The sequence below is a fragment of the Amblyraja radiata genome, chromosome 10, assembly GCF_010909765.2.
Source record: "Amblyraja radiata isolate CabotCenter1 chromosome 10, sAmbRad1.1.pri, whole genome shotgun sequence".
In the NCBI taxonomy this organism is placed as follows: domain Eukaryota; kingdom Metazoa; phylum Chordata; class Chondrichthyes; order Rajiformes; family Rajidae; genus Amblyraja; species Amblyraja radiata.
The window spans coordinates 2,432,185-2,459,418 of NC_045965.1; the positions used below are offsets into that span (position 1 = coordinate 2,432,185).

General features: G+C 45.3%; 1 protein-coding gene and 1 long non-coding RNA gene across 3 annotated transcripts in view; both read left to right on the forward strand.

Moving 5' to 3' along the window:
* Nucleotides 1-27,234, forward strand: part of LOC116977450 (adhesion G-protein coupled receptor D2-like) — a 316,744-nt gene that overhangs the window by 63,001 nt on the left and 226,509 nt on the right. The gene's annotated exons all lie outside the window — the stretch shown is intronic.
* Nucleotides 6,543-9,639, forward strand: LOC116977451. Its single transcript, XR_004413220.1, has 3 exons — nucleotides 6,543-6,553; nucleotides 7,853-7,857; nucleotides 9,367-9,639. It is a non-coding gene; the product is annotated as an uncharacterized LOC116977451 (long non-coding RNA).

Sequence of the window (27,234 nt, forward strand, 5' to 3'; positions counted from 1 at the left end):
TGTGTGACTGGGCATCCACTGTCTCTGTGTGTGTGTGTGACTGGGCATCCACTGTCTCTGTGTGACTGGGCACCCACTGTCTCTGTGTGACTGGGCATCCACTGTCTGTGTGTGTGTGTGACTGGGCACCCACTGTCTCTGTGTGACTGGGCACCCACTGTCTGTGTGTGTGTGTGACTGGGCACCCACTGTCTGTGTGTGTGTGTGACTGGGCACCCACTGTCTGTGTGTGACTGGGCACCCACTGTCTCTGTGTGACTGGGCACCCACTGTCTGTGTGTGTGTGTGACTGGGCACCCACTGTCTGTGTGTGACTGGGCACCCACTGTCTGTGTGACTGGGCACCCACTGTCTGTGTGTGTGTGTGACTGGGCACCCACTGTCTGTGTGTGTGTGTGACTGGGCACCCACTGTCTGTGTGTGTGTGTGACTGGGCACCCACTGTCTGTGTGTGACTGGGCACCCACTGTCTCTGTGTGACTGGGCACCCACTGTCTGTGTGTGTGTGTGACTGGGCACCCACTGTCTGTGTGTGTGTGTGACTGGGCACCCACTGTCTCTGTGTGACTGGGCACCCACTGTCTGTGTGTGTGTGTGACTGGGCACCCACTGTCTCTGTGTGACTGGGCACCCACTGTGTGTGTGTGTGTGTGTGTGTGTGTGTGACTGGGCACCCACTGTCTGTGTGTATGACTGGGCATCCACTGTCTCTGTGTGACTGGGCACCCACTGTCTGTGTGTGTGACTGGGCACCCACTGTCTCTGTGTGACTGGGCACCCACTGTGTGTGTGTGTGTGTGTGTGACTGGGCATCCACTGTCTGTGAGTGTGACTGGGCACCCACTGTCTCTGTGTGACTGGGCACCCACTGTGTGTGTGTGTGTGTGTGTGACTGGGCATCCACTGTCTCCGTGTGACTGGGCATCCACTGTCTCTGTGACTGGGCACCCACTGTCTCTGTGTGTGTGACTGGGCACCCACTGTCTCCGTGTGACTGGGCACCCACTGTCTCTGTGTGTGTGACTGGGCACCCACTGTCTCCGTGTGAATGTGTGGTCTCCCAGAGTAGTTTGAGATACTCGAGTTTCAATGTTTGTAAAATGTCCTTCAGGCAGCAGCTGGTGTGTCCAGCTCCACTGGGAAGTGGGGTCGGGGTGGTGTTGAAGGATCATTCAATCTGTAAGTGATGCTTTGAACCTGGAATATCTCAGATATCTGATCACCTTGAAGGCGAGAGCAGACTTGAGGGTCCTTTACCCAGTGCTTGTGACCACCCCCAGTTCTCTGGCAATGCCCTTTGTCTCTTCAGTCTGCAGGGGCTCGGTCTGAGTCGATAAGCAGCCCGCTGCTCTGTTCGTTCTCATTGCTGGCAGTGAGGAGCTTCAGGTTTGGTTGGGTCGTGCCGGCATCCTCCCCAAACACGGGAACTTTGCAATATCGGGCGGCACGGTGAAGCAGCAGTAGAGTTGCTGCCTTACAGCACTTACAGTGCCAGAGACCCGAGTTCGATCCCGACTACGGGTGCATTCTGTACAGAGTTTGTCCGTTCTCCCTGTGACCACATGGGTTTTCTCCGAGATCTTCGGTTTCCTCCCGCACTCCAAAGATGTAGGTTAATTGGCTTGGTGGATGTGGAAAATTGTCCCTAGTGTGTAGGATACTGTTCATGTGTGGGGATCGCTGGTCAGTGTATACTCGGTGGGCCGAAGGGCCTGTTTCTACGCTGTATCTCTACATTAAATTAAATTCAACTAAAATCAGTGTTCGTCCACGACAGTGAAAAACTGGTCAAATCTAATTCACTAGCTTTTAATACAGTCTTTTAAAATTTATATTCAAGTTTATATTTTTAAAATGTATTAAAGGTTGTAAATTGAAAATAAAGTACTGTAAGACATTTTTCACACTTAATTAAATTAATGAATTAGATATACAGTAACTCCTAGGGCCGACGGAATCAAGGGATATGGGGAGGAAGCAGGAACAAGGAACTGATTCTGGATGATCAGCCATGATCATATTGAATGGCAGTGCTGGCTCGAAGGGCCGAATGGCCTACTCCTGCACCTATTTACAGTGTTTCTAAATGTAGTGCAGATAGTTGCAAAGTTGGTTGGAGAGTTTTATTCTGAACACCAACTTCTGCTTTTGACTCCAAAAGCTGGAGTAACTCTGCGGGTCAGACAGCATCTCTGGAGAAAAGGAATAGATGACCTTTTGGGTCGAGACCCTTCTTCTTTCCCTCTCACCTGACTCTCAGTCTGAAGAAGGGTCTTGACCCAAAATATCACCTATTCCTTTTCTCCACAGATGCTGTCTGACCTGCTGTTACTCCAGCATTTTGTGTCTATCTTCAGTTTATACCAGCACCTGCAGTTCCTTCCTATACATTTCTTCTGTTCTGCTTTCCCAGTTCACTGTTGCATTCAGCTAGGTGTGTGAAACTGCTATGCTACCGGGAGAGGCAGTGTTTTACGGGAATGGGTAGCTTTCTTCATTTGTACTGTGGCTGGATCTGCAGCATCTAATGATGTGGCCTCCAGTGAGTCTACCTGACCACCCAGACCTAGAAATAGTAATGTCACAGATGCCACTTTGCTGTCTTGATGAGGTCCACCCCTTCACTAGTCACGGACAATGTTGTGTGCGCCTGTGTCTCATGGCACTTGCTTTGTGCCACAAAGCTCAATATTGATTGCACTGTAATCCTGTGGTCAGACTGTGGTCAATGGAAAAGAGATGATCACAGACTTGGTCCTGTCCTGTCCTGCCCCGCTCTGACCCAGTACTGAGAGAGACAGATATGTGGCTGCTGGTACAGCTGTTTAATAATCGTGCATCTTGTTAATGATCCCAAATTAAACCAGCTGATTGCCTGTAATGATTTCCTTTGGATTTGCCATGAAATCCTCACCACTACAGCTGTTGTACATAAAACTATCTTTGTTTTGGCTTTCATTCATTGAGAAACATTGAGACTGTTTGGCAGTCTTCAGAGAGTCCTTTTCAAGGCAAGGAAGATTTATTCTCATGTTCATGTGTGATAGGAGCTGAATTGGGCCATTCGGCCCATCGTCTACTCTGTCATTCAATCATGGCTGATCTATCTTTCCCTCTCAACCTCATTCTCCTGCCTTCTCCCCTGATACCCGTACTAATCAAGAATCTATCTTAGGAATATCCATTGACGGCCTCTCTACAGCCTTCATTGGCAATAAATTCCACAGATTCACCACCCTCTGACTAAAGAAATTCCTCCTCATCTCCTTCCTAAAAAATCGTCCTTTAATTGTGAGACTATGACCTCTCATCCTGGACCCATTAGTGGAAACATCCTCTCCACATCACTCTATCCAAGCCTTTCACTATTCTATACTTTTTGATGAGAAACCCCCTCATCCTTCTAAACTCCAGCAAGTACAGGCCCAGCGCCGTCAAATGCTCTTCATATGTGAACCCACTCATTCCTGGGATCATTCTTGTAAACCTCCTCTGGACCCTCTCCAGAGCCAGCACATCCTTCCTCAGATAAGGGGCCCAAACTTGCTCACATTTGCTTCATCTCTGCCTGAGGAATGGTCAGTTCTGCAGTGGAAGGAGCTTTGCTCGTTCTGCTCAATGCTTCTGCTCTAGACGTTGGGAAGTAGTGATGACTAGTAATAAGTTTCAGTCAGTGAGGTTGCATCAGGGAGTCGCAGCATAATGTCCCCACCGACAGTATTTCCCCAGCTCAGCTTCAATGAGAGGCTCATGAGTGGAACCTCCCAACTCTCTGTACAATAAAGTGGGGCAAAGGGTCTCGCTTTAGAAACATAGAAAATAGGTGCAGGAAGAGGCCATTCAGCCCTTCGAGCCAGCATCGCCGCCGTTCATTACGATCATGGCTGATCGTCCCCAATCAATAACCCGCGCCTGCCTTCTCCCCATATCCCTTGATTTCACTAGCCCCCTAGAGCTCTATCTAACTCTCTCTTAAATCCATCCAGTGATTTGGCCTCCACTGCCCTCTGTGGCAGGGAATTCCACAAATTCACAACTCTCTGGGTGAAATTTTTTTTCTCTCACCTCAGTCTTAAATGACCTCCCCTTTATTCTTTCTCTCCGCTGCAGGCCGCATCCTCTCATCCCCAGCCGCCAAAACCCCCCCACTTTAATAAGATTAATTTGTATAACTTGTCCATTAGCCTGCATTAGATGCATCATTACTGGAGAAAAGGAATAGGTGATGTTTTGCGTCGTGGCCCTTCTTCAGACCTTTTTCTTTTTTCCAGAGATGCTGTCTGACCCGCTGAGTTACTCCAGCTTTTTGTGTCTATCTTTGGTTTAAACCAGCATCTGCAGTTCCTTCCCACACATTAGATGCATCATTGTAGACTTCTGGTTTCTATCGCAGAGAATGATGAAGGCATCCATTCCGTGGAGCTCCTAGGGAGCACTTGCTTCACACAGACGACAATTGTTTAAAACAGCGGCGTCCCTCTATCTTTATCAGAGCATTTAGAAATCAGCAATATTTGCCCATGTTGACAGTGTATACATTGGGGTGGAAAATTGCAACCTTCATGTGGTCTGCCCGGTTTCGACGAATGCATTCAACCCGGCGTGCACAATCAAATAAGATCAAATAGAACAAGTTGTCCTACAACTTTAGGCTGTGCAAGCCATACGCAAGAAGAAGAAGTGTATACATCCCGTAAATGAGTACAATTATGTGGTGATGAAATCCTCTGAATGCTCATGAATGCTATCAATGTTTTATCACCAGAATGTCAGACACTTGGATATTTGTTGATGATAGATTTTGTTAGATATGTCATAATCAAACTTTATTAGCCAAGTATGTTTTGCAACATACGAGGAATTTGATTTGCCATACAGTCATACCAATAAAAAGCAACAAAACACACAAAATACATTTTAACATAAACATCCACCACAGTGACTCCTCCACATTCCTCACTGTGATGGAAGGCGAAAAAAAGTTCAATCTCTTCCCTTCTTTGTTCTCCCGCGGTCGGGGGCCTCGAGCTTTCCGTTGACGGGACGATCTTGGCTCCCGTAGCCGGCACCGTTTGGGCCCTCGTGTCGGGGAGATCAAGCTCCTGCGTCGGGGGGGATCTCAGCTCCCTCGCACCGGGCGATCGGACCCCGGGTCGAGGCTGGTCGAAACCTTCTGTGAAGTTGGAGCTTCCTGACATCGGTCTCTACCCGAGACTGCAAGCTCCTCGATGGTGAAATCCGCAGGCCGCGGTTGAAACGTCGATCCCAGGCAAGGGATCGGCCTCGATGGTAAGTCCACGTCCCCGTGGTGGGGCTCAAAGTCAGTCACGAGCAAGGCCTCCAGCTCCACGATGTTAGGCCGCAGAGCGACCGCAGATACGATCCGGAAAACAATCGCATCTCCGGCAAGGTAAGAGATTGAAAAAAAGTTTCCCCCGACCCCCTCCCCCACCCTCCGCATAAAACAAACCAGAGAACATTAACACAAACCTTTAAAACATTAAAAATAACAAAAAAAAGACGAAAAGACAGACAGACTGTTGGCGAGGCTGCCATCGCTGACGGCGCCACCCAGTGGAATATGTTGTCATCTTCTGAGAATTTAGTTTGGAATGCTGGTGCTGAGGTTGGATACACGTTTGCCCCTGGCTTAGAAATGGAATGGGATAAGTTGTGAGCAATTAACAATCCTGATCAGTCTGAAGAAGGGTTTCGGCCCGAAACGTTGCCTATTTCCTTCGCTCCATAGATGCTGCTGCACCCGTTGAGTTTCTCCAGCACTTTTGTTTACCTCCTGTTTTAGTGACGTATGTTTACATCCAGTCCTGTGTTCCACAATACAGAAACATGCATGCTGTGGTTTAAAGGCTAGCATGCAATTTGCAAAGGGATATTAACATTTGCTTAATTGAAGCATCTGCGATTAATGAGCAGAAAGCACACAGCCGTAAGATACCGGAGACTGCAAAAACAAGAACCAGTAATTCATTCCACGCAATGAGTAATTAGTACTCTCAGCCTCACCTTTGCCTCCTGCATTGCACAAAGATGTGTCTGCTTCAAAGCAGCAAGTCCTTGACTGTCGCCATTCTGGGAAGCAGCCAACTTCCCAATGCCTACCACCAGATGGCAACATCGCCTCATCTCAGCCTCCGTCCACTGTCCTGCTTCCCCGAACTGAGTTTTCTCGAGGGATCTGATCATCATTTTACTTCAAAGTTTTGAAGTGCAGCGTTATTTTTTTTTCCATTGCATGGACTTTTTTAAGATTGGAAAACTGAGGCGAGAAATGTTGGCAAAATAACTAGAAGGTCAATTAAATGATACTTGTCCTCTGGTGGTGTTAGTTAAGAGTTGCTGTTCTTGCTTTACTAGAACGAGTTATTTACTGCAAGAACGTTAAACGTTTGTGTGGTAACATTGCAGAGATAATTTCCCCCCTCTAGAAATCTGTACAGTGTTCAGCAAAATGAAAATAGATATAAATTTCAGGTGCATTCATTCAGAATGTCAATCATCTGCAGGTTGTTGCCAATACCAGCAATAATTTATAGTGGACCTCAGCTGTTCAGTAATAAAAATGGAGACTTTGAACAATAAAACAATTTATCTACCAGCTTTAGCAGGATCACCTAGCAAGTGTCTGTGACCTTCCTAATTGTTGCCGAATCCATTAGCTGCACAGTGGGCAGAGTGAATGAGTTGGAGGCAATGGGTACCTGCAGATGAATTACTACAAAGCTGTAATCCAGTTGAGGGCAGGTCACCATTGCTCTCTGGAACACCCAGATTGGATTTACTGAGCCTCATTTCACTTTGATAGATGTTAACATTCACTCGAGAAGATTTTCTCTCCTTTTTGGCATGACTTTCTTCATTGCCTGAGTCGGAGAGTATGACTGTAAGTGGTTCTTCGTCAGATTGGAGGGAAACTGACACTGTTGCTTTTAATTGTAGCATGTGTGGCAGAAGCAATATTATTTCAGGTTATTTCCTTCTTCATTTCTCTTACTACTTTGTTTGAATTTTAAATTAGCTTTTCATTCATTTCTATTACTTTTGTGATGTTTTATTTATTGGCAGTCTTTACAACTTGTTGTATGAAAACTGGGGGGGAAAAGTACACATGCTCCAAGTGAAATTTTAGCTTGTGCCCGTGTGGAAAGTTGAAGGTGTTGTTGCCATTTACACGTAGATAATGCCGGTGAAGTCCAAAATTATTTTTAAACTTTACTGTTGGAATTGTATGTTATCAGCATTTATTTTCACCTAATGTGGGTTGAATGTGGTTTATTTATTTATTTATTTATTTGTTTGTATTTTCACTAGAAGCAATGTTCAGTAGTATAAACCGCAGCATATGACAAAATACATTTAATGTATATCTTCTATTTTAAATTTAACAAGAGAGAAGTAGAACAAGAGAGAAAGAGAGAAAGTGATAGAAATAGTGATGTGTAAACCCGTAAACTACCAGATAGTGCAGTCCAGGAGTGAACTAGTAAAAGCCTATAGAAGAGTTAGAAGACAAAAACCAAAATTAATAAAGAAAAATAAAAAAAGAGACCCTTATGTGTTGATATACCTGCTTCATTTCTCACCACACCCATCACCCAGTTTGTGAATCGGTTTATTTCCAGAGTTGTGTTGCATCATACTATACTTGTAATGAATCAATAAAAGGAGACCATGTCTTTAAACATTGCTCTGATTTTCCTGCTAAGACGAGTCTCATATCTTCAAGATGTAGCGTCTCAGACATGCTTGTGATCCACATTTTAAGCGTTGGGGTGGATGTATTTTTCCAAAATTTAAGTATAAGTTTTTTTGCCATTATCAATCCGTAGTTAAGGAAACGTAGTTGAAATATTGATAGCTCAGAGCAGGCACCTGTAGTTCCTAAAATAATCAAGTCTGTATTGGGGTCCAGTTTTGTTTTTAATAATTTTGAGAAGATTTCAAAGATTTCTTTCCAAAATCTATGGAGTTTTATGCAAGAGGCGAAGGAGTGTGTTATAGTTGTTTCTTGGGATAAACATTTGTCACAGATGGGAGATACATTTGGGAACATTTTGTTCAGTTTAGTTTTTGAGTAATGTCTTACATTAATCGATCAGTTATGTACATATAGAAGATGTTGAATGTGGTTAATATGGTTCGCAAACTCTTCCCAAACCAGCCTGCTAATTTTGTGTAAATGAATGAATCTTGATATAACGGATATGTATGAAGGAGTGTGGCTGTCATGGTTGGTGTGTTCTTGCCGAAGATAGACATAAAATGCTGGAGTAGCTCAGCGGGAAAGGTAGCATCTAAGGATAGAAGGAATGGGTGATGTTTCGGGTTGAGACCCTTCTTCAGACTTCTTCAAAGAACATGCAGGGAACCTGCTGAAAAATGAAGAATATTACATAACCTCATGGCTCCCCATTTTAACCTGATATAATTTAACATTGCAATCGTTTTGTCCTTTTATTCCAAGTTGAGTACATCGTTAAGAGACTGAGACATGGATTGTTGTTTGTGGTTCGAGCATCTCAGCTGGCTGAGAAATTGTCACAAACCAATCTGTAACGTTGACCTTTATTGACAGTTCTTTTGTTTAAAGTGCAACATCAAGTGCAACTATGCAAGGCTCGGTGCTGGGACCGCAGCTATTTACAATATTCATCAATGATTTGGATGAAGGGATTAAAAGTTACATTAGCAAAATTGCAGATGACACAAAGCTGGGTGGCAGTGTGAACTGTGAGAAGGATGCTATGAGAATGCAGGGTGACTTGGACAGGTTGGGGGAGTGGGCAGATGCATGGCAGATGAAGTTTAATGCGGATAAATGTGAGGTTATCCTCCTTGGTAGCAAAAACAGGAAGACAGATTACTATCTAACTGGCGTCAAGTTGGGAAAAGGGGAAGTACAACGGGATCTGGGGGTCCTTGTACATCAGTCTATGAAGTAAGCATGCAGGTACAGCAGGCAGTGAAGAAAGCGAATGGCATGTTAGCCTTTATAACAAGAGGAATCGAATACAGGAGCAAAGAGGTCCTTCTGCAGTTGTACAGAGCCCTAGTGAGACCACACCTGGAGTATTGTGTACAGTTTTGGTCCCCTAATTTGAGGAAGAACATTCTTGCTATTGAGGGAGTGCAGCGTAGGATTACAAGGTTAATTCCCGGGATGGCGGGACTATCATATGCTGAGAGAATGGAGCAGCTGGGCTTGTACACTCTGGAGTTTAGAAGGATGAGAGGGGATCTCATTGAAATATATAAGATTGTTAAGGGTTTGGAAACGCTAGATGTAGGAAACATGTTCCCGATGTTGGGGGAGTCCAGAACCAGGGGCCACAGTTTAAGAATAAGGAGTTAAGGGCCTGTCCCACTTACGCGTCCTTGGCTTGCAAATTACGCGACCTCGTGGTCCCTTGAGGCGTACGGACACCGTGTGGTCGCGCGTTGCCGGTCCCACTTAGAAGTGCGGAGGGGTATGGAGTTGTGCGGGGCCGGTCCCGACATCGCGCGGGGCTCTGAAATTCTTGCAGTGAATGAAATCTTTGCGCGTCAACAGAACTGACGGCCAAAGTGGGACAGGCCCAAGACCCTGGCGCGACGCAACGTCTGACCTTCAACAGCAGCAGAAGCAGGAAAACGATCGCCGAACTCAGCCTGGGGCTCACGGCCATTGCGGTGTGGATCCGCTCCCACTTCTACTCACAGAGCGGGGCCAAGAAAATTGAAGATAGACACAAAATGCAGGAGTAACTCAGTGGGACCGGCAGCATCTCTGGAGAGAAACAATGGGTGACGTTCCGTGTCAACACCCTTCTTTTCAGACTGAAGAAGAGTCTCAACACGAAACGTCACCCATTCCTTCCCTCCAGAGATGCTGCCGGTCCCGCTAAGTTACTCCAGTTTTGTGTCCATCTTCAAATGACATCACGCACTACAGACGTCTGTGCGTACGCATGTAATCGCGCCGACCTTTGCTCGACCGTCTCGTACTTTGCGTGCCAAGGACACATAAGTGGGACAGGCTCTTAAGCCATTTAAAACGGAGACGAGGAAAAACTTTTTCTCACAGAGTGGTGAGTCTGTGGAATTCTCTGCCTCAGAGGGCGGTGGAGGCAGGTTCTCTGGATGATTTCAAGAGAGAGCTAGATAGGGCTCTTAAAAATAGCGGAGTCAGGGGTTATGGGGAGAAGGCACGAAAGGGGTACTAATTGGGGATGATCAGCCATGATCACTTTGAATGGCGGTGCTGGCTCGAAGGGCTGAATGGGCTACTCCTGCACCTATTGTCCATTGTCTATTGTCTATGGTCAACTCATTTGAAATCTTCGACACCGTAATGAACTCTCAATAACACTTCTCTAATTTGGATTTAAGGCAAATCTTGCAAACGCCTGCTTTGCCAACATGATATCTTGTAAATGGGTCAACAAATGTCACAAGATCTGACATTCAGCATTATGCTATGAGTAAGAAAGAACTGCAGATGCTGGTTTACACCGAAGATAGGCACAAAATGCTGGAGTAACACAGCGGGACAGGCAGCATCTCTGGAGAGAAGGAATAGGTGATGTTTCTTTAGACTGAGAGTCAGGGAAGAGGGAGATATAGATAAAGAAGGGTAAGGTGTGAAAACATCTTTGATCTGTATTTTCACACCTAACCATGCCATATCTCTATGTCTCCCTCACCCCTGACTTTCCATCTGTAGAAGGATCTTGACCTGAAACATCACCCAATCCCTCTCTCCAGCATTATGTTCTACTGGAAATTATAGATATTTAAAATTGGTAACACTGAGTCCTCTTTATGCAATGTAGCATTCTGAAATGTGGCAAATTGTTTTAGGTGGAGAAGTAGTTGAATTTTATTCTCAAATACAGGAATTTTAAATTTGTATGCTTGTGCTTGTCTGGGTTAGGTTTTATCCATTACAAGCTCATGCCAAAATAACTAATTCAAATTTCTCCCCCCTCTTCCCCCCCCCCTCTACCGCACGTTCGGGGAACAGACCCAACGGGTCTGCACTTGGTCTAGTATACCTATAAAACTCTCATCTTGTGTTATATTTGTATCTTCCTCAAAACGCTATGTGCCAGAGCTCACATTTTTACATATTCTAATTCACATTTTTACCATCGTACTCTGGATCACTTAAGATTTCTTCCTATATTTCACAAGTTATTCACGATTCTAGCTTTCAAAAAGCCAAAACCCGCTTCTCACAGAGTGCCTTTTTCCAGCAGCTTGCAGTGATGATGTCACAATGTCACTCACAGTACACCAATCACAATTGGCTCTCAAGCTGCCGAGTGCCACAATTACATCACAATGGGACGTTGCCAATAGTAACTGCAGCAGAAGGAGTTATTGATGATTAAAGCTTCAAAAATGCCAACTTTAACAAGATCTTTACTGTTAAAATCCTTCCTGCCAGTTTCCAACACACTTCGACACAAAGTTGCAATACAGGAACACTCTGAACATTTCACCTCAATGTCACTTTCAACAGGAGGTGGAGGGCCAATTGGAATTGAATTTGGAACTGCTTCGGCAGGTAGGGGGAGTGCAATTGGAATTATTTTTTAAAGTCCACTGCTGAGGGAGACAGGGGAGTGCTGGAATCTTATGTTCGGGAACAGGTTCAGTTGCATTGGGGGAACGGGTGAGTGGTGGAATATTACTTTGGGGGAGCACACCGTTGGGGGAGCAGACCCAACGTGTCTGCACATGGTCTAGTGTTTTATAATATTCAGTCCAATCATTTTAAATAGTATTGTTTGCTCTTTGCCAGCTGTGGATACATGTTTACCGATATGGTATTTTAACCAAGGCTTAGCATTGGCCGAAAATGATTTTAACTGCAGCTTGCTCCTTGCTGAATACGTAGCTTGTTTTCAGTTCGAGTTCCCATTGGAAAAACTAAGCTGGTTCTTTCAGGTCTAACTTCTCAGTGAATACCATTCTCATTCACCACGGTTACATGCACCTTCTGTCTGGTTTACAGATGGATATATCACCTGGCACGCAGATTGCCAAAAAAACACAGTATAGATTTAGCCCACCAAGTCTGCACCGACCAGCGATCCCCACATATTAACACTATCCTACACACACTGGGGACAATTTTACATTCAGACCAAGCTAATTAGCCAATTAACCAATTAATTAATTGAGCCAATTAATTAAAAATCCAATTAATTAATTAAGCCGATTAATAAAAAGTATGTCTTTAGAGTGTGGGAAGAAATCGAAGATCTCGGAGAAAATCCATGCAGGTCACGGGGAGAACGTTCAAACTCCATACACACAGCACCCGTAGTCGGGATCGAACCTGGGTCACTGGCGCTGTGAGGCAGCAGGTCTACCGCTGCGCCACCATGCCACCCCTACACGCCTTAATGCCAGCCTTTCCGTTTCTCTTCTGTAAATGTGGGAACTGTACTATTTTCTTAATTAACCGTAATTCCTAATTACCTCTTTAACAAGTTGCTAACAAGCTTTCATACTTTAATTGAACGTGTCGTGAAAGAGCAGACTTTTCACAGCCCCGCAACATCCCAAATCCAATGTGCGGTTGAGGGTACTTTATGGAGAACAATGGTCAAGTCTAGTGGAGTTTATTGTCACCTGCATGAGTATGGTGAGGTACAGGTAACATGAGCATCTTGCTTGCAGCAGCAGCAACACATGAACATAGACTCCGACAAGAGTCAAGAATGATTGATTGCCAAATGTCCCAGATAGAACAATGACATTACTTGCAGCAACACAACAGAATATGTAAACATAGTACAGTGTAAATAATATAATAAACGAGAGAGAAAAAAAAGTTGTGTGTGTGTGTGTGTGTGTATATACACACATACTCATAAATACACATATATATATATATGTACACGCATGATAGAACTTTATACATACGTACACACAAATTAACCTTAATTCCTAACTAACAAGCTGTTAACAAGCACACTGATAGCACACAGACGTACACACAAAAAACAAACAATAATAGTGCGATAATAAAAATATTCTATATGGTTCAGAGCTTATTTGAGGTTGTAGTGTTTAACAGCCGCATGGCAACACACAAAAACAAAAGATGTACATAAATTACAGTATAAAGAATAAAGACCCATGCTAAAAAACAAGATATTCCTATAAAACACAATTATTACATTGTCCATGGTGGTGCCAGAGGTGGTTCATAGTGTTCCATTGTCAAGATAGGATTAGGGATGTTCGGGTTAGTTCCAGAACCTGAAGGCTGTAGGAAAGTAGCTATTCCTGAACCTGGTGGTGTGGGACTTCAGGCTTCTGTACCTCCTGCCCGATGGTAGTAGTGAGAAGAGGGCATGGCCCACATGGTGGAGATCCTGGATGATGAATGCTGCCTTCTTGAGGCAGGGCCCGGTGTAGATGCTTTCAATGGACCGGGCTGTGTCCACCACTCTCCTCAGCCTCTTGTGTTCCTGTGGTTTGGAATGATCATATTAGGCCATGGTGCAATTAGTCTGGATTTTTTATCCAGCAAATCCTTCCTGTAATGATCTACATTCAGCAGCTTGGTGCAGTGCTATTCCTGCAAGTATACACGGGGAACTGGAGGTGGGGAATCAAATTATGAGGCTTTAGTGTGACCCACAGCGTTTGGGCTGAGAGTTCATGAATAAGTGGCAGAAAGATTAATTTCAGGGGGATCTCTGGGTGGCACGGTGCGCAGCGGTAGAGTTGCTGCCTTACAGCACCAGAGACACGGGTTCGATCCCGACTACGGGTGCTGTCTGTACAGAGTTTGTACGTTCTCCCCGTGACCTGCGTGGATTTTCTCCAAGATCTTTGGTTTCCTCCCACACTCCAAAGGTGGTTTGTAGGTCAATTGGCTTGGTATAAATGTAAATTGTCCCTAGTGTGTGTAAGGTAGTGTTAATGTGCGGGGATCACTGGTCGGTGCGGATTCGGTGGGCTGAAGGGCCTGTTTCCGTGCTGTATCTCTAAAACTAAAACTGACCTATTTTTTGGAGGAGTATTTAAACATTCTTTAATTGAAAGGAGAGGAGAATGGATTGTTACTCTGTCACAAACTGGACAAGCTAGATGCAGGAAAAATGTTCCCAATGTTGGGCGAGTCCAGAACCAGGGGCCACAGTCTTAGAATAAAGGGGAGGTAATTTAAGACTGAGGTGAGAAAATCTTTTTCACCCAGAGAGTTGTGAATTTGTGGAATTCCCTGCCACAGAGGGCAGTGGAGGCCAATTCACTGGATGGCTTTAAGAGAGAGTTAGATAGAGCTCTAAAGGCTAGTGGAATCAAGGGATATGGGGAGAAGGCAGGCGCGGGTTATTGATTGGGGACGATCTGCCATGATCACAGTGGCGGTCGTGGCTCCAAGGGCCGAATGGCCTCCTCCTGCACCTATTTTCTATCTAAACCATGTGAGAGTGGAGAAATGGTGAGCGTTAATGTGATCTAGAAAAATCAAAGCTCATTGAAGACTTTACCTGCCAGGTATTGCCTTTAGAATACCAGTGGCCACTTTGACAAGATGAGCTTGGTGCACACACAGGGCACATGAATGAGCTAGTGTGTGCCATCTGACTGGTGGGCTTGCTTGATAATCCGTGATTAATGGACGTTGTGTTAAGTGTGGAGATTTCAGAACATGCTTATTCTTCTTCAGCTGTCACAGCTGTGTCTCTCCTGCTCAAAGGACTTCCTCATCCAGCTCCCCATGCAGTCTCTTCCCTCCGTGAATTCTGGAGTGTGTTCAGTCAGATGCCAAGATGCCGCAGTAGCAGCAGCTGCTTTGAGGAAACTCGGGAATGCATGCCAACAGTGACGTGAGGAATCTTGCCTTCAGAGTTTCCTGGGGTAAAAGTGGGAGAGTGGATCTATCTTTAGAACAAAGAGCCGAGGACCATGCCACACATTCTTCAGACAGATGCCTCCTTCACGATACATTTCCACTTGATTCTTTGGTATTCTGATGAATGGAGGAAGTATTTGTGACCAAAGTAATCGGCCAGATACTGTGGAGGGTTTAAGCGTCACACTGGCTGTGACATTTTCCCAGTGACATCTGTACGAGTGGCAGAGAATCCCCGGATAGTTTCTGCGTTGCTGAGTACAGCCTCTCCTGAAACCCCACTTCTGCTCTCCACTTGGACAATATCTGCCACATTTAGGCACACCAGTTGGTTAAGGATTGTCCCTGCATTTCACTAGGAAGGCACGGTGGTGCAGCGGTGGAGCTACTGCCTTACAGCGCCATAGACCCTAGCAAAATGCTGGAGTGAATCAGTGGGACGTTCAGCATCTCTGGAGCGAAGGAATGGGTGACGTTTTGGGTCGAGACCCTTCTTCAGTCTATGATGCCACACTCAGCAGGTCAGGCAGCATTGTGGATGGAGAATAATTTGAGGCTTGCAATAGTACAGGATGTGGAGGCAAGCTAGAGTCGGAGTAAGATGGAAAATTAAATTCTGAGAACTCTGTAGCCCCTGCGGACTGAATGCACCCAAGTTCAAACCCATAAATAATCATTCAGACTGCATCTGGTTCTTCTATGTTTAGTTTTAGTTTAGTTTAAAGATACAGTGCGGAAACAGGCCCTTCAGCCCACCGGGTACATGCTGACCAGCAATCCCTGCACATTAACACTATCCCACACCCACTAGGGGCAATTTTTACATTTGCCAAGCCAATTAAGCTACAAACCTGTACGTCTTTGAAGTGTGGGAGGAAACCGAAGAACTGGGAGAAAACCCAGACAGGTCACGGGGAGAACGTACAAACTATGTACAGACGGCACACGTAATCGGGACCGAACCCGGGACTCCAGCCCTGCATTTGCTGTAAGGCAGCAACTCTACCGCTGAGCCACCGTGCTTCTATGGTAGAGGAGACCACATTGTACTTCTCCAACTCATTCCCACTCCTACTGGGGAGGCACCAGAGACCCAGGTTCAATCCTGACAGGTGCGGCTTGTACATTCCCCCCGTGACTGGCGCGGGTTTATCCCAGGTCCTCTGGTCTCCTCCCACACTCCAAATACGTGCTGGTTTGTAGGTTAATTGTCCTTCTGTGAATTGTCCGCAGTGTGTAGGATAGTGCAGGTGTACGGGGGGATCGGTGGTTGGCGTGTGGGCCTGATTCCCCACTGTATCTCTAAAGTCTAAAGTAAAGGCTGAATGCAGGAGAATGATCTTCCATGGGTTGGAATAAGAGCAGGGGACCATGCACCTGCTTGGCTTCCTGGGTGATGGGCAGGGTGAAGGTTAAAGGCCAGGCTTACGAGAAGGAGTTGGAAGAAGGGAAGCGGTTGTTATGGCCAGGAGAATGGTCCAGGGAGTTGTGAAGGGAATGGCTCGGGCGACCAGTTCAACCCTGATCTTACCCCATCACAAGTAATCCTTTTGTCCTCTCCATCCCTCTTTCATCTCTGCACTTAAGATGAACATGCTTACTTTCCCAAATCTGATATTTGAAGACAAGTCTTCAATTTGAAACGATAACTCTGGTTCTCGTCCCGCTGATAGTGCCTGGCCTGCTGAGTGTTTCCAGCATGTTTTAATTTTGTTTCAGTTATCCAGCATTTTTTTTTGATTTTCGTGTATGTTAAAATCTTTACCAGCATTGCTCATGATCAACTTCTTTGTAAGTTCTGCATAATTTATCTCCATGTGCTTTCTAAAGAACTGTTATATCATATATATATTTACACGGGAGTGTCCTGATCTTTCTTTCTTTTAAGGTTTCATCTTTAGGGTTTTAGCTTTAGGTTTTAGTTTTAGGGATGCAGTGCGGAAACAGGCCCTTCGGCCCACCAAGTCCTTGCCGACCAGCGATTCCCGAACATTAACACTATCCTACACACACTAGGGACAATTTCATTATACCAAGCCGATTAACCTACAAACCTGTGCATCTTTGGAGTGTGGGGGGGAAACCGAAGATCTTGGAGAAAATCCACGGGGAGAACGTACAAACTCTGTACAGACAGCACCCGTAGTCAGGATTGAACCCGGGTCTGGCGCTGCAAGCGCTGGAAGGCAGCAACTCTACCGTTGCGCCACTGTGCCGCCCTTGGAGTTAGTTTGCTTCATTTTTTAATTACAATCTCTTTGTACTTTCTATGTCACGTAGAAATGTGCAAATCATGTCTGTGCAACAGTTTAGCATCAAATAGGTTTTGCACATAATGTTTTCTGTCATAGAAAAGCAAACGGAGCCAGCACACCAACCGAACTTTGTGGATCAGTTGATGAGGCTGCTATGACTTTTTGACCCTTTATTTTTTTAAATAATAAACTCCGAACTATTAAGCAGCTCTGAAAAAGTTTAAATCGTAACAATTGGGTTCTTTATATACCAGGATAAAAGGGAAGACTGCTCTTGTTTTATGAAGTGTCTTTACCTTGACTAACAGAAGATGCATAACACATTAGGTTAGATAGAATTATTCAAATATTAAATGAAACTGTTTCAGGTAATTATGTGCATTTGTTTGGATCTGGTAGAAAGCGCTGCTATTAACCTTGACAAGCAGCTCAACTGGTTGCTTTGGTTGTGGGGGGAGGGAATGTACAAGCTGAGCACACGTTCCAACCTCACCAGAAGGTGCATTGCAGCTCTTGGACCTGCACAGCTATCTATTGATGCACTCGAATGCTGGTGATGGCCTTTAGAGATGAGCTTTAGAGATAAACCATGGCTAGGGTACTGTCCGATTCGCCTCTACTCCATTACGGACATTGGACTTTGTCTGTGGAACTGATGCGCTACAATGCTGAGAACTATATTCTGCACTCTGTGTCTTGAGTTTGACTTGATTGTATTTATATACAGTATTATCTGATCTGATTGGATAGCATGCAACACAAAGTTTCTCACGGCACCTCTGTACTTGTGACAGTAATAAACATGGACACAAAGATGTCAAAAGTGGGAAGGAACTGCAGATGCTGGTTTACACCGAATATATCAGTATCAGTATATCTTTATTGTCATTTTCCTGAGTACTCACATACCCAGAGGAAACAAAAAAACGTTGCTCAACCAGTGTCCATTCAGTGTGCAGTACAAATAACAACAAATAACTAGAAATAAAAAACATATATCATGAACAACATAGACACAAAATGCTGGAGTAACTCAACGGGACAGGCAGCATCTCTGTTTAGAAGGAATGGGTGACGTTTTGGGTCGAGACCCTTCTTCACCCATTTCTTCGACCCTAAAGATGTCAAGGTTTATATTCAGGGTTATAGAGTGATACAATGTGGAAACAGGCCCTTCGGCCCAACTTGCCCACACCAGCCAACAAGTCCCAGCCAACTAGTCCCACCTGACCGCGTTTGGTCCATATCTCTCCAAACCTGTCCTATCCATGTACCTGTCTAATTGTTTCTTAAATGTTGGGATAGTCCCAGCCTCAACTGCCTCCTCTGGCAGCTTGTTCCATACACTCACCACCCTTTGTGTGAAAAATCGAACCCTTAGGTTCCTATTAAATCTTTTTCTCTTCACCTTAAACCTACGTCCTCTGGTCCTCGAAATGGGAAGAACCAGAATTGGACTAACTTTACTGTGCAGAAGATGGCCTTAAATTGGTTGTTAAGAAGACGTTGATCTGGTCATCCCTGCTGGTGTCTTGTGTCATGTATCCTTGGCTGGAGGAGAGAAGTTAGCAGTGAAGCAGTAAGAAAGAGCCATGTTTGTATCCCGCGCGGGTGGAGGGAGTGCCCCGTGGTGCCACGCCGGCCTGATCCAACTGACGGACCACTGCGGCGCCAATGACTGGAGCGACGACCAAAGACCGGAACGCTCCCCAGTAGGCTCGACTCACCCTACAGGCCTCCCGGGTACTGCGGAGAAGCCAGGCGTCGAGGCCTGTCTGGGTCGAAGGAGCCTCAGCGATGGGAGCCTCGGTGGCAGCAGCAGCCTCGGCGGCGACGGGAATCTCGGTGGCGGTGGAAGGTGGGGGAGAGGGGGGGACAATGGGGACCCTGTGTGGGGGACCCGTGATGAACAAGGGGGATCAGACGTGGGGTGGGGGGGAGGGGCACTGTAGTTTTAGAATCCTCTGCCATGGGGATGAGCCTGTGCTTGTTTGTTTGTTCGTTCCGGTGAAGGCGCTGTGCACACGACAGCCACACAACAGTCACTTGCCTTTTTCTTTTTGTTTTCACTTTTAATGTCAAGTTTTTGTGTACCTTGTGTGTTGTGACTGATGACAAACCAAATTAAAGTTTATCCTATCGTATTGCCTCGTATCGTTAAAATAAAAAGGCTGACGGCAACTGTTTATAGAAAATATAAACATAACATTTTGGTTATATTCACAATTGGGGAAGAACTGAGAAATAATCACCTTTGTTGTACAACGAGTGGTATAATTCGTCAAATAAAAGTGTATTGTTCCAAGACTGAAATCTACTGCTAGCTTTATAATTCCCTGTGACAATTTGAAATATTTTGCAGATGTAAAGCTGAAATGCATGTTTCCTGTGGGTATATTGTCCAGCTTGGTAACATTGGCTTCACAAAGTGCCAAGTTTATGTTACTGTCATCAATGGAGTCTCACAGTTTTGGGGCATTTTTTGGTTAGTTTTGTTTACCAAGTCCTGCTGATGCTTATTAAACTGTTTCTCGTCATCCTCAACTGACACGACATGTGAAGTGGTGCGAATGGCATTTCTGACATTCTGCATGTGATTTCAATGGGAACACACGCCTGTTACATAGAACAGATGTAGTATGTAGTTGTTTTTCTTTGTAATTACAGTCATTTTGTAAAAGTATGTGCCAATCAACTTTACACTTGAAGGTACAACATGTCTGCACTGTTGATGCATGCCATTAAACACAAAATCCTGTTCAAAAATAAGATTTCCTGCAAATGTATTTTTCTAACTCTTGACATGGTTGGGACTTTTATCTGATGTTATTTGACTTGACACAAAAGTACCTTTTTGTAAAAGAATAGAAGCATATTTAGGTGTAATCTTGCTATGGTTTAATGGTTCAATATGTGTGAAAACAATTTTAGTTTGTTACACAAGAATGCAGTCATTGTAATGGAGTAATTGGCTCATTTGGAAATAAAAATAAAATAATTAACATTTAGCATTGAAGGGACTGGTTCCTGATTTTTGCTATTTCCTAAAATGGTCTGGAGGTACTAAATCAGGCATTTGATTAAATAACACTACAAACACAGGTAAAGGCAAGCTTAATTAAATTCCTTCTTTCTTCTATCCAGAGATACCCCTCCTTCTTTCCAGAGATGCTGCCAGTCCCGCTGTTACTCCAGCATTTTGCATCTTCAATGTAAACCAGGGCTGCACGGCGGAGCAGAGGTAGAGTTGCTGCCTTACAGCGCCGGAGACCCGGGTTCGATCCCGACTACGGGTACTAGCTGTACGGAGTTTGCACGTTCTCCCCGTGACCGACGTGGGTTTTCTCCGAGATCTTCGGTTTCGTCCCACACTCCAAAGACGTACAGGTTTGTAGGTTAATTGGCGTGGTAAATGTAAAAATTGTCCCTAGTGTGTGTAGGATAGTGTTAATGTGCGGGGATCGCTGTTTGGTGCGGACCCGGTGGGCCGAAGGGCCTGTTTTCATTCTGTATCTCGTAACTAAACTAAACTAAATTTGCAGTTCCTTGCTATACATAATTAAATTGCAGTTAAACATATGAAAGTTTTGCCCAGCACTTGGTACGGCAATTTGAATGTAACCTTGAAATATTATATTGCATTTTAAAAATCGCTACTTTGTGCAGCACCAAAATGCAATTTTACAATATGATTCTTCTTTAAAAATGCACAAAGGATAAAAAAAATTGATGACATTGACACCGTTAGTAAATTTAGAAACTAAAGATATTTTGGGCCACTTAGTTTTGTTAATTGTCACGTGTGCCGAGGTACAGTGAAAAGCTTTATGTTGTGTGCTAACTAGTAGCAGGAAGGCAATACATGATTACAATTGAGCCATTCACAGTGTACAGAGCATAGTTAAAGTAAGAAATATTGCTGTCGGAGTGTGGATCTGATAACGCGTGATTGCAGATCCACTTCCGTGACTAGCCGCAAAGAGTCGCCTGGGTTAGGTAATATCTTGGATCTGGACCTCATTGAGCGTGTAACAAAAATAGATTAATGCTGCATGATGCAAAATAGTCACATCAGGGAGTCATCTACTTGGCAGTCAGGATGTTGGTTGGCTTTAGATCCCAGTCTAATTGGTCAGTAGTAGCGTACAGATGCTGCCTCGTCGCTCCTGCCCTCCACATGTGCTCCCACTTGTTTTGTGGATGCAGCCCAGACCGTCACACAAACCAACCTCCCTTCCATTGACTCCATTTATACCACACGCTGGCTTGGCAAGGCCAGCAGCATAATCAAGGACCAGTCACACCCTGGTCACTCCCTCTTCTCCCCTCTCCCATCGGGCAAAAGATATAGAAGTGTGAAAACACACACCTCCAGATTCAGGGACAGTTTCTTCACAGCTCTTATCAGGCAACTGAACCATCCTACCACAACCAGAGAGCAGTGCTGAACTACGATCTACCTTATTGGTGACCCTCAGACTATCCTTGATCGGACTTTGTTGGCTTTACCTTGCACTAAACGTTATTCCCTTATCAAGATCTATACACTGTGAATGGCTCGATTGCAATCATGTATTGTCTTTCTGCTGACTGATTGGCATGCAACAAAAGCTTTTCACTGTACCTCGGTACACGTGACAATAAACTAAACTGAGCTGAATAAACTGAATATATTCCTTCCCCTTGCATGGATATCCAGGTTAATTATCCTGAATGTGTAGGTGGGTGGTAAACTCTGCAGTGCTTGGAGCGGTGGGGATTCGTAAAGGGGATTAGTAGGTGGGGAGAGAGTGAAGGGGGATTAGGAGTGAAGGTGTCTTGTATGTAGTGTGGCATTAGTAAAGGGGAATCAATGTAAAGGGGGATGGAGAGTGTGGGATCAGTAAAGGGGCATTAAGGCCCTGTCGAGCTAATTCAAGAGCTCTCCCGAGCACTCCCGAGTTAAAAAAAAAAAATCAAACTCATGGAAGCACGTAGAATGTACGTAGCGGGTACGTCGGAGCTCGGGACGTTTTTTAACGGCTCGTACCGCTAACGGCAGGTACTCGGGAAACGCGGTAAGCTCGGGAAGACTCGTGAAGATTTTTCAACATGTTGAAAAATGTCCACGAGAGCCCCGAGTACCTACGAGCGGCTATTACTGTAATTCTCCGAGTTCGAATCAGAGGAAACTCGGGAGAACTCTTGAATTAGCTCGTACAGTGGGACAGGGCCATTAGTGTAAAGGGGTGGTGGTTTTCACTGTATCTCGGTACACGTGACAATAAACTAAACTGAACTGATCTGGTTGGAGTGTGGGATTCGTGAAGGGGGATTGGTGTTAAAGGTATTCTAGACTGAGTGTTGGATTAGTAAAGGGGAATCTATGTAAAGGGGTTCATTAAGGACTTGCTGGCCTAATGGATCTGATTCTGTTCTGTGTAACTCCATGACTCTGAGTTTTTAAATCATTTAGCAGGGAACATCCTGAAACACCTGGCTAATTTTGTACACAAACGACTGTTCTTCTAAAACTTGTTGTTCTGTGGCGGTAAAACTCTGCCGGATGGTAGAATGCTGTTAGTGACCTATGCAGTGGATCCATGCTTGCGAAATCTCCTGACCTGAAACGTCATCTGTCCATTCCCTCCGTGGATGCTGCCTGACCCGCTGAGTTCCTCCAGCAATTTGTAAGATTCCAACATCTGCAGTTTCTTGTGTTTCCATCTTTAGAGCACGTAACATGGTGTTGCGATTCTGGACAATAAGCGGAAGCAAAAATGTGATACGCACAAATAAATGGAAGAAGCACCTGCTTGTAATATATCATTTCCACCCCGGTCATTCCCACTTTTCCCCTTTCCCATCAGGTAGAAAATCCAAAATCTTGATTGCTCGGCCCACCAGATTCAGGAATAGCTCCTTCCCCGCTGTTATCAGAACACTGAACAGACCTTGGATAAGCCAGGGTACTAGGCACACAATGCTGGAGTAACTCAGCGGGACAGGCAGCATCTCTGGAGTGAAGGAATGGGTGATTTTTCTGGTCGAGACCCTTCTTTAGATTGAGGGTTTAAACTAGCATGTGCGGTTCCTTCCTACGCATAAACTTGGGATTAGTGTTCAAGAAGGAACTGCAGATGCTGGAAAATCGAAGGTAGACAAAAATGCTGGAGAAACTCAGCGGGTGCGGCAGCGTCTATGGAGCGAAGGAAATAGTCAACGTTTCGGGCCGAAGAAGGTCTGAAGAGGGGTTTCAGCCCAAAACATTGCCTATTCCCTCTCTCCATAGATGCTGCCGCACCCGCTGAGTTTCTCCAGCATTTTTGTCTAATTTGGGATTAGTCCCAATCTCCCAAACTACCTGAGTGTGGCCCTTTTATCTGCACTTTCCCAGTAGCTGCAACACTGTATTCTGCACTCTGATATTTGTTCCTTTTGCACAACCTGTGTCTGGAGAGTACCACTCGTGTATGGTATGATATGCCTGGATAACACACTAGTATTTGTTTTCTCTCTGTATCTTGGTACACATGACAATTTAAAACCAGTGTCAATACCTTGTGGACAGTTGGCAAAGTTGGATGTGAATATGAGGAAGAAGCCAACGGTGGTGGTGAAGATGCTTGTTCATTGTACATAGAGAATTTCACCTCTCGCTGCATGTTACTAACAACAGAATTTGTCTCTGAATTCGACAGTATGAAGTGAGTGCCTCGTGCAAATGACTGTACTTGTCAACAGTACTACATTTGAACCATTCAGCAGAGCCTTTTGGTTAGGGTGAGGATGTTGCCAGGACTTGAGAGCCTGAGCTATGGGGAGAGGTTGGGCAGTCCAGAGCTTTATTCCTTGAAGCGCAGGAGGATGAGGGGTGATCTACTGGTGTTCAAAATCATTTTGCCCAGAGTAGGGGAATCGAGAAGCAGAGCACATAGGTTTAAGGTGAGGGGAGAAAGATTTAATAGGAACCTGAGGAGTACATTTTTTTGCACAAAGGGTAGTGGGTGTATGGAACGAGCTGCCGGAGGAGGTAGTTGAGGCAGGGACGATTGCAATGTTTAAGAAACAGTTAGACAAGTACATGGATAGGACAGGATTAGAGGGATATGGGTCAAACGCATGGAGGTGGGACTAGTGTGGATGGGGCATGTTGGTCGCCATGGGCAAGGTTGGGCTGAAGGGCCTGTTTCCACGCTCTCTGACTCTCAGACGGGCTGTCGGAATCTAGGTCTCTTGTGCCATTGGAATCCAGGGCTGTAGGAATCTAGGACTCTAGGACAAATGCTATGGTGAGCGAATGGATGGCACTGATCATCATTGGGGCCTAGTCTGGTCCTCTCTCGAAAGGCACAGACCAGTGAATCCCACCTCCTCCATCAGATCGTCACTGAGACACCACGACGAGTGCGCCTCAAGTCACGGCGCCCCTTTGCCATGCACGCCCAAGAGCTGCTCTGTACAACACCAGCTGACGCTTGTAAGGCTGCCTGGGCCCAGATGAGATGGAGAGACCAGTGGAAGTCAGCGGGACCATCTAGGCTACACCATTATATCAATAACCCCATGGACGTCCCTGGCCAGGACCTGCCCCGAAAGCAGTGGACAACCCTCAACCGCTTGAGGATGGGCATCGATCGCTATGGAGTAGCGATGAAGAGGTGAGGCCTCGTGGACAGCGCCTCCTGCGAGTGTGGGGACCCAACACAGACAAGTGGAGCACATCGTCACCAGTTGCCCCAAACACCGGCCACCGAATGGTGAACGAGGTCTGATTGACCTGGGCGATGACACGTTGTCCTGGCTCGCCTCAACGGAGCTGCAGGTCTAAAAGACATACGACAGAAGAAGAAGAAGAAGAAGATCGTCATTGGGAAGTATGAGGTACTTTTATCTCAGGCCGTCAAGGTTTGGTCAAAGAATTGCAGATCTAAAATGGCAGAGAAAACTTGACCAGTCTGCTGTTTATGGGGTAAAATCGATTTTAATCCCTTATAATGTATCCATACACTGTAAATGGCTCAATCTGCTGACTGGTTAGCATGCAACAAAGGCTTTTCACTGTACCACGGTACATGAGACAATAAACTAAACTGAACTGCACTCAGGACCCGGTTTCTCATTTGTTCTCCGACGTTGAAGCCTTATTTGATATTGTGTGTGTAATTTAACAATTAGTGGTAGGTAAGTAATGCCCCTGTCCCACTTAGGAAACCTGAACGGAAACCTCTGGAGACTTTGCGCCCCGCCCAAGATTTCTGCGCAGTTCCCAGGAGGTTCCTGGAGGTTTTTGTCAGTCTCCCTACCTGCTCCACTACCTGCAACCTCCGGAAACCACCCGCAACCTCCAGGAACTGCACGGAAACCTTGGATGGGGCGCAAAGTCTCCAGAGGTTTCCGTTCAGGTTTCCTAAGTGGGACAGGGGCATAAATATAAAGGAAACCGTTAATTGTCACGAGCTGAGGTAGAAGCTCAATTGACTTTGCAAATTTGGCACCCAAATAATAACTAACTGCTGATAAACAATAAAACAAATTAAATAGCAAATTGTAAATATTAACGTACTGCCGATAAAATAACCACAGCAGCAGAGGAATCATGAGAAGTTTTCATTTTTGCACACCTCATTGATCAGCTTAGAATATTTTGAAGTTCCAAGAGGCGTCCTCGTAATAGATGTACAGCCTTGATGACTGATCTCATGCATTAATGCTGCTCTTTTGCGAATAATCTTCTGCAGCAGGCAATTTGAATGGTCAGTGTCGTACCTCATGCTGAAAATAACACTCTTGGCATCCAGCGAATTAAATCCTGTATTTAGCAATGATTTATTTTTTGTCCTCTCAAAATCTTGTGGGACTTCAGAAGACAGATAGCAGTGACCTTGTTCTCAATCAGTTGGAATACCGTGCGACCAGGTAGGGTAACGGATTGTGAGGGCTGGAGGGACGTCGCACTTTGAATGACCGGAGACCAGTCACACAGTGACCATTGTGCCGGACGGAACTGCTGGTGCTGGTTTAAACCGAAGATAGACACAAAGTGCTGGAGTAACTCTGCGGGACAGGAAGCATCTCTGGAGAGAGGGAATGGGTGAGGTTTTGGGTCGAGACCCTTCTTCAGATTGAAGACCATTACCTGGCTGAAGAAAGGTCTCGACCCCAAACATCACCCATTCCTTCCCACCAGAGATGCTGCCTGTCATGTTGAGTCACTCCAGCATTTTGTTTATCTTTGACCATTACCTGTTGATCAGCAATTTACTGAGACATAGAAACATGGAATATTGATGCAGGAGGAGGCCATTCGGCCCTTCGAGCCAGCACCGCCATTCCTTGTGATCATGGCTGATCATCCACAATCAGTAACCCGTGCCTGCCTTCTCCCCATATCCCTTGATTCCACTAGCCTCTCGAGCTCTATCTAACTCTCTTTTAAATTCATCCAGTGAATTGGCCTCCACTGCCCTCTGGCAGAGAATTCCACAAATTCACAATGCACTGGGTGAAAAAGTTTTTCCCCACCTCAGTTTTAAATGGCCTCCCCTTTATTCTTAGATTGTGGCCCCTGGTTCTGGACTCGCCCAACATTGGGAACATTTTTCCTGTATCTAGCTTGTTCAGTCCTTTTATAGAAACATAGAAACATAGAAAATAGGTGTAGGAGTAGGCCATTCGACCCTTCGAGCCTGCACCGCCATTCAATATGATCATAGCTGATCATCCAACTCAGTATCCTGTACCTGCCCTCTCCATACCCCCTGATACCTTTAACCTCAAGTGCCACATCTAACTTCCTCTTAAATATAGCCAATGAACTTGCTTCAACATAGAAACAAAGAAAATAGGTGCAGGAGTAGGCCATTCGGACCTTCGAGCCTGCACCGCCATTCAATATGATCATGGCTGATCATCCAACTCAGTATCCTGTACCTGCCTTCTCTCCATACCCCGTGATCCCTTTAGCCACAAGGGCCACATCTAACTCCCTCTTAAATATAGCCAATGAACTGGCCTCAACTACCTTCTGTGGTAGAGAGTTCCAGAGATTCACCACTCTCTGTGTGAAAAATGTTTTTCTCATCTCGGTCCTAAAAGATTTCCCCCTTATCCTTAAACTGT